Genomic DNA, 20,778 nt, shown 5'->3' with positions numbered 1-20,778 from the left:
GTGTCGCTAAGACGACTGTAGAATGCTTCTCTCGGTGGTAACGACGTTTCTGAGAATTTGGAAGCATCCGTCATGTATTCGTACGGGTAAACACCCTTGCGTCTCAACAGTGCTAAATGTTGGTCGCCGAAACATTTCCTGGTGGCGATCAAATCATCGTCGGTGAGTTGAGACGCGAGTGTCACCAAACTCGAAGACAGAAAGTTGTAGGAGTCCAAGAAGCGAATTTCTACGTGATTGCCATTTCCAACGTCCACCTTCTTGCTGAATGAAATGAATTTCTCGTTGGTGCGAGCTATGACGCTAATGGGTTGAGCGTCGCATCCCATCTCCTTTATGAAGATTTTGGCGTCGTAGCCCTCCAAATTGTGAATGAATACTGGAATAAAATTCGGTTTCTTGATTTGTAGATTACAGTTGTTACACAGGGGGGCTACGTATTTTCCCGTGTGATGATTGTGGTGGCGAATTTTGATATTTTCGAGGGTGAAGTTACATTCGCACGCATCACACTGAGAGGCAAGGTCGTATGCTTCCTTCTCTTCCTGGGTAAGAGGCTCCATTGCTTTGTCTTCTCTTAGTAGAGGAGCGAATCGTATGGCCATCTGTTTCAAGGTTTGAACAAATTTTTGTGGAACATCATTGCCACGATATAAAGTAACATTGCCTGTGTTGTTGACCATCAATCCAAAAGCGCAGGCTTCGTGATGTAGAATTTCGGTGGTGCTTGATACGCTGGGATTCGGTTCGCATGTGGCGAGTGGAAGTTGGAAACTTTCAAAGTCGGCGCATATCACCACGGGATGCCAGAGTAACGCCTTGTAGTTGGAAAATGTCATGTCATGAGAAGGCATTTTGATAGCCGTAGCCGGATGTTTACTGCACATTTCATGATGATCTCGGAGTTCTTCATCAGCATTTTTTTTCCCTTGACCGTAGAATATACTCAGGCATCTGTCGCATACTTGAATTTTATGTTGATGTGTGGTAATTTGACTTCCTATTAATTTTGGAAGATTCTGGATTAGACAGTAATGATAATTATCATCATCTTCGATTAGGAGTAATCTGATGACGCGATTACTTTTAATGTTGCTGTGTCTGAGAACGTAGATGGTGTTGTTTTTGTCTAATCCGAAGATGTGTACTGCTATACTTTCGTTTTTATCTGTCTTGTACTGTGCCTCAAATTTACTAATGTCTCGTAGATTTACAGGGTAATTAATGCCAGCCATAGGTTTTTCAAATTCTGAGAGATATTCTGGCTTGTTGTAGTGGTATAAACGATGTTTGTTATTATTGGCTGGGTGATGATCGGCAATGATGCACCACAAAAAGCATCTGTTATCTTCATTTTGAATGTTGATGATGGCTTTCTTACTGGCTATTTCCGGGGGCAAATTGATGTAGCTGGATGCTCCCATCGGGTTGTATCGTGCCACCTTCAAAGTTAAAGTGTGAGGCGAACCGCAAAGTGTCCAACCCGATCCACGTTTTTGGAAAGTCTCGTGCTTGTTCAACAAAGCGTCAATCATCTGGTTGCAAATGGCATCCACCTCATCGACGTCGGCGGCGTGGAGGCTCTTTACACCAGTGTAATGATGGAAAGTTTCTCGCTCTTTTTTTACGTTTTCGTAAATGACGGAAACGATGAGGTGGATTTTCAACGAGCATTGCAACAAAGCTTCGGTGATAGACGAAATTAACTTGGTTTTGACCGAGTGAAAAAAGTTGTTTAGATCAGATGTTTCTTCAGATCGGAAAGTCTCCTCGATTAAAATATTTCTAATATTTTCGCCGGCACTCTTCTGCTTTTTTCGTGGCGCTTGATCGTCAACATCGAGCTCTCTCTTACTTGATCCTTCCCCATGCACATCCTTCCGATGTCTACTCAAGTGAGAGATGGATATATATTTCCCACATTGGTCGCATGCACGTTTCGCTTGCTTCTTCTCCATTCTTTTGCTAAGAAAAAAAATGAAGTTACTAAATTGCACACATTTTTTTGTGGTGTTATTTATATTAGACCCCGAAACCCATAAATAATCTAGCATAGATGAAGTTACTATTTGTAGTAATTATTTATATTAGACCCCCAAGCATAAATAATCTACCATGGATGAAGTTACTATTTGTGGTGTTATTTATATTAGACCCCAAAACCATAAATAATCTACCATAGATGAAGTTACTATTTGTGGTGTTATTTATAGTAGATACGTTCTTAATTTTTTCTTAAATAACCAACATGAATCTCTTTGGTTTCCGAAAGCAAACAATGGAGACTGTACACCGCACGACGACAGATCATGAATTTCTACCTTCCGTATTAACTAAACTCAATGGTCTACTGATTGTTCATCTCAACAGTATTTGGACGAAATTGGATGATGATGTGGGCAAGATGTTTTACGTCTTCAATAACAATTTACATTTTTACGAAATTCCGATCGACGGGAAACTTCAAATCACCGTGAATCCGGAAAACGTAGGCGAAATCAAAATATCTACCGGCAAGAACATTTTTCGAATCAAGCACGACAAGATGCTTTCTAACATTACGTACGATGTGTCTGCAGGAGATTATCTTTACGTGGAACTCCTAGGAGATTACGACAAACTTATTCCTCTCTTCGTAGAATTACGAATCGTCTATCCTATTATAAATAACCGTTAACCAAAAATGCCTAACGACATTTTCGGCAACACCAAGCGTGTAGACCATGCAGAAGAGATTCTCATGTTGGACATTCGAGTTAAGAAGTTGAGGACCGATTTGATCGCTTTGCAGGAAACCTTAAACAAAAGTTTAGAGTCGGAAATCGCTACGCTCCAAACGCAATGTCTCGATCCCATTCTGAAAATCGATTCCGAACTGAAGACGCTGATAAAAAATTATGTCGACGTACCTTCTTACGACAACGTTCAAAATATACAGTTGAGCGTGGATTCGCTTCAAAATGATTTGGCCAAATTACAGCAATTTCAATCGAAAAATGAAGATTTGGAAAAATTGAAACTCGAAATCGAAGAACGAACTTCCGCAATAGAAAAGAATTTCTCTGAACTTCAAACCGTCGTGAACGATATAGACGCAGAACGCTTGCATGTCGTCGTTTCCAAATTACAAGAAGAATTCACCAGCACGTTGGAAGAAATTAAATCCAAGTTGCAGACTTTGGAAGATACCATGACGAACCTACCATCGTCGGACGAACTGCAGGTCATCGGTAAAAGCGTCGCGAACATAAAAATTCAATTGGAGGCCTATCGAGATTTCGAACACATTCAAACCACCATCGCTACGCTTCAGGCGTCCTTGGAATTGATCAACGAAGAAATTAAAAATATTCACGCTGAAGCGAGAGCGTTGACGAGCATTCAAGACACGTTGAGCACGGTTCAGCAGAAGATCGAATATTTAGAAAATTTGAACGTCGAAACGAATCTCGCTCATTTTCATCATGTACTGGACAACATACAGGGTGACTTGGAATCGTTACGGACGAGCGTGCCTTCGAGCGAAGATTTGGAAAAATTGAAAACGGCGGTGACGGCACTATCCGATTCGAGTGACATCAAAAGTTCATTGAGCGATCTCGAGAGTAAAGTGGCCAATCTCCCTACCTCCAAAGAATTACACGCTTTGAAAAGAAACATATCTCGAATGCTGAAACGACTAGAAACGGAAACGGCGAACGTGGAACAGATTCGAGACGAACTTGCTTCGTTGGTGTCGACGCTGCCCACTTCGCAGAGCGTCGCCGATCTTCACACGCAGTTTACAGAGATGCGAAGCATCGTGAACGATCTTACCGAGAAGAGCTCGAAATTGAATCAAGTCGAGAACCTTCAGAACATCGTCGTCAACATCAGAGATCAAGTTGGAGTGCTGGAATCCACGCAGGAATCGACGCTGGCCTCTTTCGGTGCCAAGTTGCAAGAACTCAACGAAAACTACAAGCAGTTGAACGTGGAAGTGAAAATCAAACCGTCGTTTTCTACCGTAACGGATACCATAGTCGAGCATTTGCTGCCCATCGAAAATAAACTCGGACAAGTTCACAGTAATCTGCTCGGCGTCGACACTAAATTCGCTAAACTGCATTCTCTGCAAGCCATCGAAATCAACAGCGTACCCAATCAACAGAGAATCTCCACGTTCGTCGAAGGTAACAAACTGTACATGTTGCATCCTTATCATCCGTACTACAAGTTTCTCCTCGATGGCACGATTCAGATAAACGAATTTTCGTACTGGTCTCACGGTAGAAAAGCTAGCGTTCCCACCATGACTTTGATATCGAATCGTGGTGTCCAGAAAGCAGGAAACATTCCTCTGGCACGTTGGAACGAAACGCGCAACATATATGAAATACACGAAGACGAAGATCTTACCGTTTTCGACGTGAGTGCCGGCGATAAGCTGATCATTCAAAACACGAGCGAAGTGCCACCCTCTTTGAATCCCATCACGCTTGTGCTTCTCTTGAAACGTAATCTCTAAAAAAAATGTCTAGGCAAGCCATCGTCGAAGAATTGCATAAACCTGCACGCCGCAACTACGAACGTTTGGCTGTGGTAACCAAGGCCATCGACGACCTCTGGCAAAGTGACCTCGTGGAGATGAGTAGCGGCAATTTGAAAAACGTGCATAAATTGAACAAGGGCAACAAGTACCTCCTCACCGTCATAGACACGTTTTCGAAATTCGCATGGGCTCTACCTTTGAAAGCCAAAACGGGGACGTGCGTCACGGAAGCATTCAAATTAATTTTTCGCGAAAGCGGCGGCAGACAACCACGGTTTCTGCAAACGGACAACGGTAAAGAATTTTACAACGCCGTATTCCAAAAGTTTATTCAAAAACACAAGATTCGACATTATTCGACCTTCAGTCACATCAAAGCCGGCATCGTGGAAAGATTCAATCGAACCTTGAAAACACACATGTGGAAACGATTCACGCTTCGGGGAAATTACAAATGGGTCGACATCCTGCCGGAACTCGTCGACACCTATAATGATACGGTACACAGAACGATAGGCATGAAGCCAGCCGACGTTACCAAGTCCGACGAGCAGCGTTTAATTTCTACAGTTTACTGTCCAAAGTACACACCCACGACAAAGAAAGCTAAATACAAAATTGGAGACCGGGTGAGGATTAGCAAATTCAAACGCACCTTCGAGAAGGGATTCACAAAAAATTGGAGCACGGAACTCTTTACGGTGGTTCGAGTTCTACCCGGAAACCGACACACGTATATAATAAAAGATAGTAGCGGCGAAATTTTGAAAGGAAGATTTTACGAAGAGGAACTCTCTAAAACGAAACACCCCGACACGTACCTCATCGAGAAAGTATTGCGTAGGAAAGGTGACAAACTTTTGGTGAAATGGCTGGGACTTCCGGAAACAAGTTGGATCGACGCGAACGAAGTGATCTTGTGAGTACGTGGAACGTGGTGAAGCGTCTACCGGATCCGGAAAGTCAAACGAGAAAAAAAAAGAACGGTAAGTTGCTTCCCGACAGCATCCGCTGTCTGATCGTAGGTCCTTCGGGGTGTGGGAAAACGACACTGCTCGTGGACAATTTTCTCCTCGCACCGAATTGGTTAGATTGGAAGAACAGGCACCTGTACTTGTTCTCGAAAAGTTTGGAGCAATCCAAATACCAGCAACTGATGAAACTGTACGATGGTCTGGACATTGCAACGTTTGCCTCGGAAATAAAACCACTCGACGATTGTCGTGAAAATTCAGTCGTCGTGTTCGACGACGCCATCCTGGAAAATCAAAATGAAATTCGCAACTTTTTCACGCAAGGTCGTCACAAAGGAATGGATTGTTTTTACCTAGCTCAAACGTTTTCCAAAATTCCAAAACAGTTAGTACGCGACAACGCTAATTTCATATGTTTGTTTCGTCAAGATCACACCAACCTCAAGCATGTGTACGATGACTACGTAGGCGGAGACATGAACTACAATCAATTTTCGGAAGGCTGCTGCTCTACTTGCTGGAACGGTGACGATTTCGGATTCGCTACGATCGACATGACGAGGAAACCCAACGACGGAAAATACAGAAACAAAATCAACGACTTTCTAAACGTTGCAACGTTGTGAGAAACGACGTATATAAATAAAGTCATGACGAAACGAAAAATCGAAGACGAAAATCTCAAGCTTCGCGATTACCTCGCGAAACGCTTCAAAGGTTGGAAATCCGAAAATCGCGGATTCTACGAAGAGAAGAAACGTCAGGATCAACCCGTGATCGATGCCATCAGCGGTCTAGGTAAAGAAATTAAAAGTGTCACGGAACAAAATAAAAATTTGATTAATGAACTCGTACCGCTCGCAGCTAAAAGTTACACCGTACCCACGCCCATTTCGAGCATTCCTTCGACACCGTTCGAACTGAAGGATGCACCTGCACGACGTCGAGCCATAGGCAGCACGTCGTCGTCTTCGGATAAGATCGAGTTGGGACCTTTGGCACGAGACTACCTGAGCACGGGGAAATTCGACAAGGATGAAGTGTTCGGATTGTATCCCAGCATGGAAACCAGCGAAGGCGGCGGTGTGGTGTGGAAGATTGGGAAATCGAAGGTGACCTTCGAAGGCAACGACATTAAAGTCAATTTAGGCGACAAGGATAGTTGGAACAGGTATCCGGGTACGGTGGGACTGTGGGAACTCGTCGCCAAAAAGCAGCCGAAAGATTACACCGACGAAGATTACCAGAGTTACAAGGAAATTCTGATCATGACGGATGCCTTGTACCAGAACAACGACGCCTCGCAGAATAGGGTGAAATCGAGCAGCGGCGAGAAGTACAGGAATCTCATCAAACCAATTTGGAACCAGGTCAAAACAGGCAGCGGGGTCAAACGCTACAACACGTTACCCAAAGAATTCGTTTGGGTGGACGACGTTAGGAAGCTCGTGGACCGATTGTTGGTGATAGCCGGCGAAGAGAATGCAGGCAACGGTAATTTCTACAACGAGAAGGTTGGCATCGTGGACATGATCAGCACGAAACTTTCCAACTTCATCGTGAACGACGACAAGGGCATAGGTTACCTCATCAAAATCATCAACACGCTGCCTCCGAAATTCTGGAACGTGGCCGAAGGAAAAGGACTCGTGAACGACATCATCAACAAGTTACCTTTCGAGATGCATCTACCTGGCTACCAGTACTGCGGACCGGGTACCAAACTCGAGAAAAGATTGGAGAGAGGAGACAAGGGTGTGAATCCGTTGGATGCCGCATGCAAAGATCACGACATCGCCTACAACACCACGCAGACGGATCTGAATGCACGTCACGAAGCAGACAGAAAGTTAGAGCACGCAGCTTTCGAAAGGTTCGTGAGTAGAGACGCATCGCTGGGTGAACGGGTCGCCGCACTAGGCACCACCATCGCCATGAACACGAAACAAAAATTGGGGTGGGGTATATAAATAACATACAGTAAAAAAAACAACATGGCTTGCATAACTGATTTGCCACCCGAGCTACTATCTAAAATATTCAAAAAGGTAGTTAACGGAGATGTTAATAAACTTGTAATCATGGCAAAAACAATGCCGGAATTTCGCATCCCTTGTGAAATGGTTCTCAAGGACCTTCTTCGGGAGATCAGCGGCCTGAGGTGCGGTGATCTCAACATTCTGCTTTCGGCTGCAGGGGAAAAATTAAACGATAGGTCGGACGAACTGTACGAGGCGATGCAGGGAAGAAGACAGTATACTGATGATTGGTACAAGTCTATGCAGGAGAAGGAAGATATCACTACGCACATCCTCGCGTTTTCCGAAGCACGAACTTTCTTCCTCTGTTAAAAAAAATAATAATATATATACGTGTCAAAAAAAAACTTGATATATAAATAACACACATCATAAAAAAATAATCTTCGGTATATATAAATAACACACATCGTGAAAAACAATTAAATTTCTCTCTAACACTTTGAAATTTTTTTGATATGACGACCGAAAAAATAAGTGATCTCCAAGCATTAAAACAAATGCTAAATTTGTCAGTCGAGTATGTAAAAATTCAGGAATTGGAAGTCGACAAACCTTACACGATAACTTCCGGTTCAATCGTTTCTACCCAGTATGGTCCCAAGGTACGCCTGTTGCTCAACGCACAATACAGTCTATTTTTACCAGATCGATACGCTAACATGTTATCCGACGAGAAGCTATCTATTTTAATCGAGAACAAAACTCGAATCGTGTACAAGGGGACAAAGGAACTTCTTGGCAAGAAAACGAAGCACGTAATAGAATTTGTGTAACGACTGCGAGGCCTTGAAAATATATAAATAACATACCGTAAAAAACTACACAAGAAAAAATCTCAGAATATATATATAAATAACATACCGTGAAAATAACACATAGAGCATCAACATGAAGCCCAAGGGTGTCGTGTACCAGATACCATATTCGAATCTAAAAAATCTAGGTACCCTCGATGGGTTACTCACCAAGAAACAACGCGAGAAGAAACGTTCTTGCTTGTCGAAAGGACATGGAATGAAATTGCTGCTCAGCACACCTCAATTGAAAAGGTTGCAGCGTTCGCGGAAACAGCAAAAGATCGGAGGTTTCATATTCAGCATCCCGGCCATCCTGGCAGCATTGGGGGCCGTTGGAAGTTTGGCCGGCGGAAGTGCCGCCATTGCGAAAACCGTCATCGACTCGAAGAAGAACAAGGCGGAATTGGAAGAACAGAAACGTCACAACCTGGCCATGGAGAAGAAGGGGAAAGGTATAACCAAAAAACAAAAAAGCAACCTCGATGCTTTGAAGAAATATAAAAAAAAGAAACAGAAGCACTCACCAACCGAGACATTGAATCTCTGATCGAACCGTTACAAATCAAACACTTCAGAGGAGTTTTCATGTCCTACTCGTTACCTTCAAGCGTGAAAAGAAGAGAATGTGGAGTAGTCAACTTGGACGGTCAAGAAAATCCAGGCACGCATTGGATATGTTACCACAAAAATGATGATAAAGCATTCGTTTTCGATTCTTTCGGAGGTGTTCCACCTACAAATTTAATTCATTATCTGAAAACGAGCAAAACCTCTATATACTACAACGACGAACGCATTCAAGATTTCGGAGACGTGAACTGCGGTCATCTCTGCCTCTCCGTGCTCGCGTTTCTCTCTAAAATAAATAACCCTACGGTCGAAGATTTCCAGAAAGTACTGTGGAACCTGAAACAGCATCACTAGGATGGGCGTGTTCCATCTCACGAGCGAATCTTCAATCTTGAAACTCACGTTGCACGACGACATCGTCTATCCTAAATCCGTGGCTCTGCGTGCATTCTACAGCATGTACCTCATACCTAACGTCACCCAGCACAACAACAAAATTAGCGTCGGAAGCGAACACATCGTCGTCACGCCAGGCCAATACAATCTTTCCACTTTGCAAGCTCAATTACCCAAAGGCACGTACCTTTCTCAAAATTCGGTCACGCACAGAGTGGAAATCCTGTCGGCGACGGAGACCGTGGACCTGGGCACCATGGGAGAACTTTTAGGTTTCGAGAACAACACAAAACTCGAAGCTGGCATCAAGCACGTGGCAACAAACATTCCTAAATTTCTAGCCATCGAAACTCTGAACGTACACTGCAACGTGGCAGAAGGTATGATCACGAAATCCTCGGACGGATTGTTAGGAAGTCACAAGCAGACGGGAATCATAGCCACTTTCAAACCAAGTTCCGAGTTCATGGAACCGATCATCTACACACCCTCTTCGCCGATCTATTTTCCAGTATGTCGCAACCGCATAGACGACATAGAGTTGGTGGTGACGAACGAGAAAGGAGACGTGGTGGATTTCGCAGGTGCCACTACGACGGCCATCGTGGAGATCAACATATAATAAATAACCATACATGTAAAATGGAGCAAATCGAAAGTTACGAATTGCAATCTTTCCCTCCCAACCGTCGCACGTTCGCCAATCTCAACGAGGCGAACAGGGAGATCGAATACGACGTGGACGTAGGCGATGGGTTCGTTCATCCTCACAGAGCGGACCTCTACCTTCAATTCGACGTGGTGAAGAAGGAAAGCGGAGACGCGTTTCCCGCAGCAGCAAACTTGATACTCGTGGACAACTTCGTGCCTCACCTGTTCTCGCAGGTGGAGGTGAGGAAACACAACACCGTCATCGACAGAATAGATTATCCAGGCATCACGTCGACGGCAGTGGGAACTTTGAAATTATCCAAAACGGACGCACCGTACTATCAGGCCGGGGGATTCGAAGCCGGAACCAAAATATCGACGAAAAGTCACACGGTGCTCTTTCCCATGCGTCTGCTGCCGGGATTCTTCTCGGACTACAAGGAGATCATGTGGAAGGGAGGACTGAGGGTCACGTTTCGAAGAGCGGCCAACGACAACGACGCACTGATGCGATACGCTACTTTGGGTCCGGACGGCACCACGCCGATAGCCAACACTCTACCCGAAGCAGCCAAGTGCGTCATCCTGAGCATGGAATTGAGAATGCCGGTGGTGGAATACGAAACGAACTACGCCCTCAAGTACAAAGCGGAGATCTTGAAAAGTCCGCAGGTGCCGATTCACTTTCACGGTTACCAGTGCGTGCAGAAGATGGCGTCGGGAAGTCACATGGAATTCGACGTGACGACGCAGTTCAACAACATACAGTTCGACATGCCAGATTTCGTCGTAGTGCTCTTTCAGACCGGGAGGGACAAGAATCAGGAAAAAGATTCCAGCAAATTCGACGACTGCAAGATCAAGAACGTTTATCTGAAGAACGGTAGGAACGAAGTGTTCCCGCGCGAGAATTACAACCTCGACGTGACCAAAAACGATTACCTCAAACTTTACGAAGCTTACACGGCTTACAAACGCGTGACCGAGGGAAGCGTGGACATGTACTACACCCCCAGCGAATTCAAAATCCGCAGGCCGATGTTCGTCATCAACACATCTAAGAGAAAGAAGGTTGTGGTCAACGATCGAACCAACATCAAGGTCGTCAGCGAGTTCCACGACGCGCTGCCTGCCGATACTCTGTGCAGCGTCATCCTGATTGCAGAGAAGTCCTTCGCGTATGACGTGAAAAACGAGAGGGTCACAGAGCAGTTTTAAAAAATATCGCCAACAAGCAAGAATAGCTTTTCTACATTCCCAATTACAAAATTTTTAATCTAAAAACACATCCAAAGCATTCTAATAGGATGCAGAGTGTTTTTTTAGGATCAAATCGAATTAAAAAAAAAAAAACCCATGAAACTCTACAAAGACATGGCTTTGTTAGCCGTGGCCATTAGAACTGTGTTGGGCACCACGCACCCCTGGCGGGATATTTTTCTTTTTTTGGGGGCCAGGGATTTCCTTAACAAAAAAATAAAAATTTTGATTATCACACACACACATTGTAGAAGATCACACCTGAGAGTTTTAATAACAAAACATTGTGGCAGATTACGCTGAGAGTGCAAGGTCGTGGTAGATTACACTGAGGGACCTTACAGTAAGAGGAGACGGCCTTATAGGAAAATATCGTAAGTCATTTCAAATATAGGTCAAAGAACGATGTTAGCAAAATTTGCAGAAGGTAAAAGATAGCTTAAAATACTGATGCCACAGCTTCTCTTCTGTCTAATTTTCTTTTATTGTAGGTTAGTTTAGCCCGTAAAACGGATTACGCTGAGAGCAAAAGCCTATTAGCAGGTCGTAGTAGATTACACTGAGAGGGGGGGCCTTACACTAAGAGAGGCAGCCTTATAGGTATGTCATTTCAAATGAAGATCAAAAAGCGAGGTAGCATAAGAGCAAGATTTGCAGAAGGTAAAAAATAGCTTAAAAAAACTGATGCCAGAGCTTTTCTTCTGTCTAATTTTCTTTTATTGTAGGTTAGTTTAGTGCGTAAAACAAATTACGCTGAGAGCAGAAGCCTATTAGCACGTCGTAGTAGATTACACTAAAAAAAGGGGGAAAGAGGAGAGAGGGGGGGGCCTACAGTAAAAGGGGGGGCAGCCTTATAGGAAAATATCGTAAGTCATTTCAAATGTGGGTCAAAAAACGAGTTAGCATAAAAAATAGCTTAAAAAATGATGCCAGAGCTTTTTTCTGTCCATTTTTTCTCTCATTGTAGGTTAGTTTAGTGCGTAAAACAAAAACCTTGGTGATTTTTCGAGTGAGGAGTTGGCAACACTGCTCGTGCCTTACGCGAGAAATCCATTAAGGTGAGAAAGTAGGTCAAAAGGTAGTTCTAGGATCGCCGGTTCCACCTACTTATATATCGTCCTGTTTTGTACCTTGTTACATTTGTACTTGGTGCAGAGTCTGAAAAAGACCTTGCGAGAAGGTTGAAACGTTACGTTTAGTTTGTTTTATAATAAAATAAATTACTCCCTTGGTCAGCATATTAAGTTTTTCATATCATGGAAACAAGGCTTAATAGTGTTATAAAAACAACAGTAGAAAGTGCATTAAAACTCCGTTTATGGCAACAAAACACGTTTATTATGATGTACTTAAAAAGCATAGGCCTAAATACACCTATAGAGTACAGTACAAAGTCTGCGGAAAACAGAATTCCATCAGTGGTCGACTGCCTTTTCTTTGGGAAGTTCTCTTGTTGACTTCTAGCCACATTTAAAACCTTGCATTCTGCTTATGATTTGTTTTTTTGCCTTTTGCCTGTCCGGATTAAGCGAAGTCCGGCTTATCGGGGTACGCATTAACGAGGTTTCCAAATGAACATTACGTGTACATCATTGTTCGGAGTTCCATAACAACGATATTGATTATACTAACAATACAATTAATATAATTAATACAATTAGACTTTCAGCATTTTTCATTAATGATGAAACGCACTGGAAGAGGTATTTACGTATATATTTTTATATATTCTCTAATTATGTTAATTAGTGGTTATAGTGTGGAAACTAGTGAGAGTAATTTCGATACCCGGTGGCGGCACATAGTGGTTCGGATCCCACTTTAAGCTGTATGTCCAGTTCTGATTAGCCTTACTTTGCATAAAGTGGACTTAAAACACCAAATTAATAAATAAATAAATAAATAAATAAATAGACTAGTTAGAGTAAGGGAGTTAGTTTTGTTGTTTAGTAGTATTTAAGGTAAAGCAATATAAATTATATTGTATGTACACATGATTATTGGTGATAGCAGGTCAAGAACTGTGAAATACCGTAACACCTTTGTCTATCTTCCTGCTTACATATTAATTTGATCTTGAGTTCTCCAAATTTAAGCAGGATCAATGGTGGAGTGATTAGCACAACGCGCTACGACGGCCTGGGCATTGGTGCTCCTTGTGAGTGCCTTCATGAATTTCATCATACGAGGTGGTATCAAAAAGTTTCGAGAGTAGTTCTGTAACACACCAAGAGATGGCAGAGCAAGGCTGCACGCACAGGCACAGTGAGCACCAACCTTCATAAGTCAGTGTGCCAAGAGACATCGTCCTGTGTACATCGTGAGCTGTGCAGCTGGTTCTCTTCTGACCACGTGCGTTACCACGTCTGCGAGTTCATCATGGTCAGCAAGTTAGAACAACGAGCGAACGTGAAATTCTGTGTGAAACTGGGCAAATCCGCCACAGAGACGCTTGACATGATTCGGCAAGTGTACAGCGATGCTGCAATGAGTCATGCGAGGTGTTTTGAGTGGTACGCGGGCTTCAAGAGTGGAAGAACATCACTGGAAGACGACGAGAGATCAGGACGAGCACAACACCCGAAAATGTCGAAACCATTCGGCAACTTGTGCATGAGGATCATCGGAGAAAAATCCACAACATTGCTGCCATTGGCGGTGTGTCATACGGAACAGTGCAGGCAATCTTCACGTGTGATTTGAACACGCGCATTGTTGCTGCCAAGTTCGTCCCCAGCCTGCAGACCCTTGAGCAGAAGGAACACCGCGTCCAAGTCTGCCAAGAACTCCGTCAGCGTGCCGTCTTCCAGTTATGTTCTTCCACTCTTAAAGCGCGCGTGTCTCTGTGGCGGATTTGCCCAGTTTCGCACAGAATTTCACGTTTTCTCTGTTCTAACTTGCTGTCCATAATGAAATCGCAGACATGGTAACTCACGTGGTCAGAAGAGCACCAGCTGCACAGCTCACGATGTACACAGGACGATGTCTCTTGGCACACTGACTTATGAAGGTTGGTGCTCACTGTGCCTGTGCGTGCAGCATTGCGCTGCCATCTGTTGGCGTGTCACAGAAATAGTCTAGAAACTTTTTGATACGTCCTCGTATCATCACTCAACCTCATCTTTACGATTAGCCAATAATGGCAGAACAGCTTTGAACAAAAAACCAAAGCAATCTTCATATTTAATATTTTTTTCTTGAAAGTTTGGCTTGTAACGGGTGTTTCACTCGCTCTCAGCCCCTGATTTCCGCTTATAAAAATCAAACTATTGGTCATAATGTAATGAAATTTTCATGGTGATGTAACAGAGAGTGTTGGAAGTGGTCACCATTAGCATCAATGCATGCCTCTCCATGTTACGGAAGGCAGCCACCAACACATCAGGAGTCACAGCGTCAATTTCCCGCCGAATGCTGTCCTGCAATTCTATGATAGTCCGTGGCTTGTTCCATAGGAAGAAATCCGATGAGGTACGGGCAGGCGATCTGAGTGGTTCTTTGACACGATCTTGAAAGAAGGACACTACGCCATGCTGCTGAAAATAGCCATTACGTCAGAACAGCAGGGCCAAGAACGTAGACTGAAAGCACACGTCTGGAAGATTGGCATTTAAGGCAGAATCGGCCAGAAGCACACGCATAACCACACAAGGACTAAAGAGATTGTGACTCCATCTCCAATGATGTCAGCATGCTCTGCATACACCAAGGTTATGTCAGTAGCAAATATAATTACATTATGACCAATAGTTTGATTTTTAAAGCGAAAATCAGGGGCCGAGAGCGAGTGAAGCATCCTGTTTGCATTTCTATCTAATATTCAGTTATTTTGTTCATTTCTTGAACTCAAAATCGGAAAGCAAAGCAACATATTCTATTAATATGAATCCAGTAACCAAACATTTTCCTAATATGAGCTTCTGAGTTAGGCGTATTAGCAAGAAACAAAGGATGCATTTCTGTATCTAATAGAGAGACAAGAATATGACGACTTTATTGTTCACAAAGTTAGTCCAGCACTTCTGGGACTCAGATTAACAATGATTTGCGAGCAATGAAAAGTTCTGGAGGAAATGGAAAAGCACCCTGGTGGACAAACGCAGAAGTAATGGAACCCTTATAATTTTTCCTCTCGGCAGAAATAATTGGCAGTTACATCTTGTCGGAACGGTGAGTACGAAACCAAGTGTCGCCATAAAGTGCGTCTCGCCAATCGAAATTTGCAAGAGTCCTCTTCTCTTCGGCGACTTATGGGATCCACTGACCAACGAATGAAATACTCTCCTTCATAAAACAAGCGACGAGTTCCGAAACTCGAAGGGCCAGATAGTGCCGGAGGATGTACATAATGGATGCCATCACGGTTCACGTAACCAGAAGAGACATACCGTTAAATCCGGGGCAGCCTCACCTGAGTGGATAATGCAGAGGCAACGATCCATTAGTAAATGTTTCAACTTGAAGTCCGCTGGGAGCTGGATGTATGGATTCTCTCTTCGGATCTGAAATTACAATGAAAGCAGTGCCGCTATGCGTCCACTGAGAACAAAAGCTGAGTACGTTCAACACGAGTAAACACTCAAGCAGCATTGGTCTTTTTCGTATGTCAAATGTTTTAACTTTTTTTTGCCTCCGGAATCTTGGAAATGAGGTCAAGCTTCATCTTGCTGAAACAACGTCATAACATATTATGGTTGTTTAGAGTTGCTTGTGTTCTGGTCCACTGGAGCCAATGAACATCGGCGTGTTGTTCTGGTGGAAGTAATGGTTAATGACTGTTACTTCGCCCTTTTAGCTGAACTGGGGAGGTTTCTTTCTTGGGGTTGATCGTATAGTAGCCTCGTCGTAATAAACTTCAACAAGATTGTACCTGGAAGTTTTAATGGGCTTTTGCATGGTGCTGTTCGACATCTCTACGTAATTTATGAAGAAAAGAAGCAGTGACAGAACAATGTGTTTATTTCTTCCCTAATTATTCCTGTACAGCTTTAACCAGGCATGTACACTCTATCCCAGGAGTTTGTGAAGCAAGCGAAGGAAAACAAGTCTCTGCGCAAGTAGTGACTTGAGAGGACCAATGAACGGATATAATCCACGCGTTTACTTCGTTAATGTCGAAGAACTGAAGAAAGCCGCCGCCACGAACGTGGGTGGGGATAAGCAGCGGGCGAGTTGTTTTCGTCCAATCACACTCAACCTTCAGCCAATGCGCGCAGCTGTCATTCTGCTCGTCAACTCCACGTGGAGTCCTTGAGCCAATGGGCGCAGCTGTCATTCTGCTCGTCTACTCCACGTGAAGTCTCAGTCACATGACTGCGGATACGATGTTGCCGTACTTTGCAACTTCAATGCGAAGATCGTGGGAAGGTGCTTGTGCCCGGAGCGACAAGGTGGCGTAGAGAAGATGTGGAGAGTAGATGTGTGGCAAGACTTTGCGTTGAATGTGATTGTTGCAGCTGGTGGGCTCGCTCCGTGGACTTCAAAGCCAGCCGGTCGTTAACGTAGCTAGCGCTAGCAAAAATGGCGAAACGCGGCTGCAGCTACTCACCATTTTTGCAGCAGCGCACAGTGCTTTGCTCGGCTAACTCGCTTTCCTCTTTACTCTGCCGTTATGCGCAGCCTTCTTCCACAGATTCAACAAGACAGAGTGTAGAGTTAGGAGTTGATTGATTCATATGCTTTATTTTACTTTGCTTTTGTGCCACTTTTGACTAATTTGCAAAGATGGGGATGAGTGATGAAATTGATGAATGGACACTCACAAACATCCATGCCCAGGCAGCGATTCGAACCCGGGACCCCTGGAGTCGTAGCTGGATGTGCTAACCACTCCGCCACGGAAGCTGGCCATGGTTCGGAGTATTGTGGAGAGTTGCCGTGTACACAATATGCATTTTTGATATTTTCAAGCCTATCAAGAAGTATCATACCTTCTCTTTTTTCGTGGATTTGGTGCCTCCCGGATGGCGCAGTGGTAGCGTCTTCGCCTTGTAATCAAGGGGTCTCGGGTTCGATACCCGGTGGAGGCACATAGTGGTTCGCATCCAACCAGTCCCGATTAGCCTTACTGTGCATAAAGTGGACTTAAAACACCAACTTTTCGTGGATTTCTAAGTTTGATTCAAAGTTTGAGTTATAAGTCCACTTTATGCACAGTAAGGCTAATCGGAGACTCTGCCTAGAGTTAAAACTTGATCCGAAACTCTACGTGCCTCCACGGGTTATCAAACTCGGAAGCCGGCGACATTACCACTACGTCACAGGGGAAGCCATTTCCGATACATTAATAGGTCACTTTCACTGTACATAGATTTTATTCCTTTCCCAATGTCGTTTCACGAATTTAATTTAATCCCTACTCATCCTAATCAACGTGATTAACCCGAAGAAAGGGTGCGAAATTCTGGGCGGACAGGAGGGATTACCCCCAACATCAAGCTTGCCATAAAAAAAACGAGATATGGGGAGAAAAAATAAAGATAAGTAATCAGCTTTGGCTACAAATATACTTCACTAAGGATAATATCGAATACAGACGCAAAAAAATAACAATTATTTCTGGCTCTGTTTCTGAGTGTCACATGCTCTCTCTACAAGCGTCGTCGCCTTGTAATCAAGGGGTCCCGGGTTCCACACCCGGTGGAGGCACACACTGGTTCGGATGTCACTTTAAACTGTAGGTCCAGTCCCGATTAGCCTTACTGTGCATAAAGTGGACTTAAAACACCAACTCAATGAATCAATCTTCGCTCTAGAGACTATTCAGATATACATCAATGCACAATAAAACAAAAACAAGAGCCCGACCCTGTGGCCGAGTGGTCAGTCTCGCGCCTAGCGCGGAACAGGTAGGTCGTGCTGTACGAGCTCTGTGCTTTGAGGAAAAGTGAAAGTTCAGCGCGATATCGGTACGTACGTGTGGGAGAGGTTGTGCTGTTGAACTGTGCTAGTGAAGAATTGGACAAAAGTAAAATATAGAATGGATCGCGAAAATACGATACAAATCAGTTTTGAAACGGGAACTTTGAAACCTAGTCCTTTGGAAGTACATGAATTTATTCATGATAAATTCAAACTGAGTGTGGATGAAATTGCAGCCATACAAATTCCCACGACGATGAAATGTGTATTTTTGAAATTAGTGCGTCCGGGAAAAATGAGAAAAATATTAGAAGAAAATACTGGTGAAGTGAACTTTTATTATAGTAGTGGAGCTGTGACACAAGTGAAACTGAGTGATGCGAATCGAATTTTGAAGCCGGTTCGAGTGTTTAATCTTCCTTTGGAAGTGCCAGAACGACAAATTCGTGAAAAACTGAGTGAATATGGGACAATCGATGAATTGAAAGCAGAAAGAAACTTGGAGTGACAAATTTAGGTACAAAGTGTATAATGGGGTGCGTCAGGTTTTGATGGCAATTAAGAAGCCAATTCCCTCCTTTGTGAAAATAGGCCAATATACGGCACATGTAGTATATAATGGTCAAATCCCGACTTGTGAATGGTGTGGTAGTAGTGATCACATGCGGTTTAATTGTACCTTACGGAAACCAACAGTGTTCAAAGTCATGGGTCGTGCAGTTCGGTCCTATAGCGAAGCAATTGCACCGTCTACATCTACACACGAAGATATAAATGTGAGTCAAGAATCAGCACAACTGTCTGTGATCGAAGGGCTTCAACAGGGAAAACATATACAGGAAGAGAAAAATATTCACAAGAATGATCAACAAACTTTGACCAAGGAAGGAACTGAAGAAAATATGCAAGATCAACCAAAAGAACCTGTGTTAAATGTTCAACTTACGCGACCAAGTGAAGAAATTTCCCTGGATACTATGGAGCAGAAGAAGGGTGGACCACTAAGACGACAAGAAGACATAACTAAAGTGCAAGAGGAATCGCGTGATGAAGTGCTACAGAGCAACAAGGAGAGGAAGCAGAATCAGACCAAGCAAAAGGACTTCAGACAAGAAGCTGAACAGGAAAAAGATTCGGAAACGGATAGTGAAAGTGGAAGTGTCCAAAGTAGTACGGGTCATTCGGTTTCCGGCTCACAAAAACGACCAAAGAGTATAAGGAAAGTGTCAGGCAGCAATCGGACGAAAAGACGATCATTGCGACATGTAAAAACAAATGTCCAAGATATGGTTATTGATCCAAGTCCGATAGGCCATGAAAGTTTGTGAATACTGGATACAGGTAATCACTTTAATGATTAGAAAATAGTATTATTTGGAATGAATATTTTATATGGACTGTCAGAAAGTTAATGATATTGTATTGCGTGGTGGTAGATATTTATGGATTAAGCTATACAAAGGGAAGGGGTATTTCCTCCCCCCTACTAAAATAATATTGTTAGTGTGTTTGTTAATTTTTGGTGTATAACATTAGGGGCATATAAAAATAGTGTAAGAACTATTACTCTTAGATGGGGCAAAGGTGGAAGTATAAGTATTGGGAATACCCAATCCCAAAAATTTTGTTCATAGTATTTATGATGACGACCCTTCGTTTTGCTACAATAAATATAAACAAAATGAAATCCCTTACAAAACAGGCGGCGTTAGAGGACTTTATTATACAAGCTTCATTAGATATTGTATTTCTCCAAGAATGTGGTCAAATGAATTTCAATTTTTCCCCAACGATAAGAGTTCATAATAATGCAAATTTCCAATCGACAGGAACAGCTTTGTTAACACGTAATACGGTTCCCCTCACAAATGTGGTATGTCATCCAAATAATAGAATCATATCAGCAAAAGTTGCAAATGTATGGATATATAACATATATGCTCCATCCGGGTCACAGTGTAGAAAACAAAGGGATGAGTTTTTTGCGCAGGAAGTTGCTGTTGAAATGCAGGGTAGGAGAGAACACATAATATGTGGGGGAGATTTTAATTGTGTATTGTATCCGCAGGATCAAAGACCTGGATTTAACACGTCGAATTCATTGCAAAAATTAGTAACTGGCTTTAACTTCACAGATGTCTGGAGTGACAAATGTTTTGGGCAGAGGGGTTTCACGTATATACGTGACAATTGTGCATCCCGTTTGGATAGATTTTATGTCACACCCATATTACGTCAGAACGTAAAGTCCATCAGTATAACACCTACATGTTTTTCAGATCACAGTGCTGTCATTATGATGATAAATGTGGACATTCCAATAGTCCCGAGAGGGTACGGTTGTTGGAAATTAAATGCTTCAATTCTTAATGAGAAAAATTTCCAACAAGCATTTAATGACCAATGGTCGAGATGGATAACACACCGTCTGAGGAGGATAGATATAATCCGCTGGTGGGAGGAGATTCTCAAACCGGGTATAAAAAGATTTTGTATCAGTTACTGTAAGGAACGGTCGAGAGAGTGGACAAATAAATATAATTTTTACTACAGGGTATTGCGTGAACAAATTCAGCAAGCAACAGACGGGAAAAAAGTGCAAACTGAAGTCAAACGTATACAAGCTGTATTGTTAAAAATGACTGCAGAAAGGCGTCAAGGGGTCAAAATTCGTAGTAGACTTCCTCATTTTGACA

This window comes from Lepisma saccharinum, chromosome 22 (genome assembly GCF_977018435.1).
Source record: "Lepisma saccharinum chromosome 22, izLepSacc3.1, whole genome shotgun sequence".
Classification (NCBI taxonomy): domain Eukaryota; kingdom Metazoa; phylum Arthropoda; class Insecta; order Zygentoma; family Lepismatidae; genus Lepisma; species Lepisma saccharinum.
Note: the sequence above shows the minus strand (reverse complement) of the source record.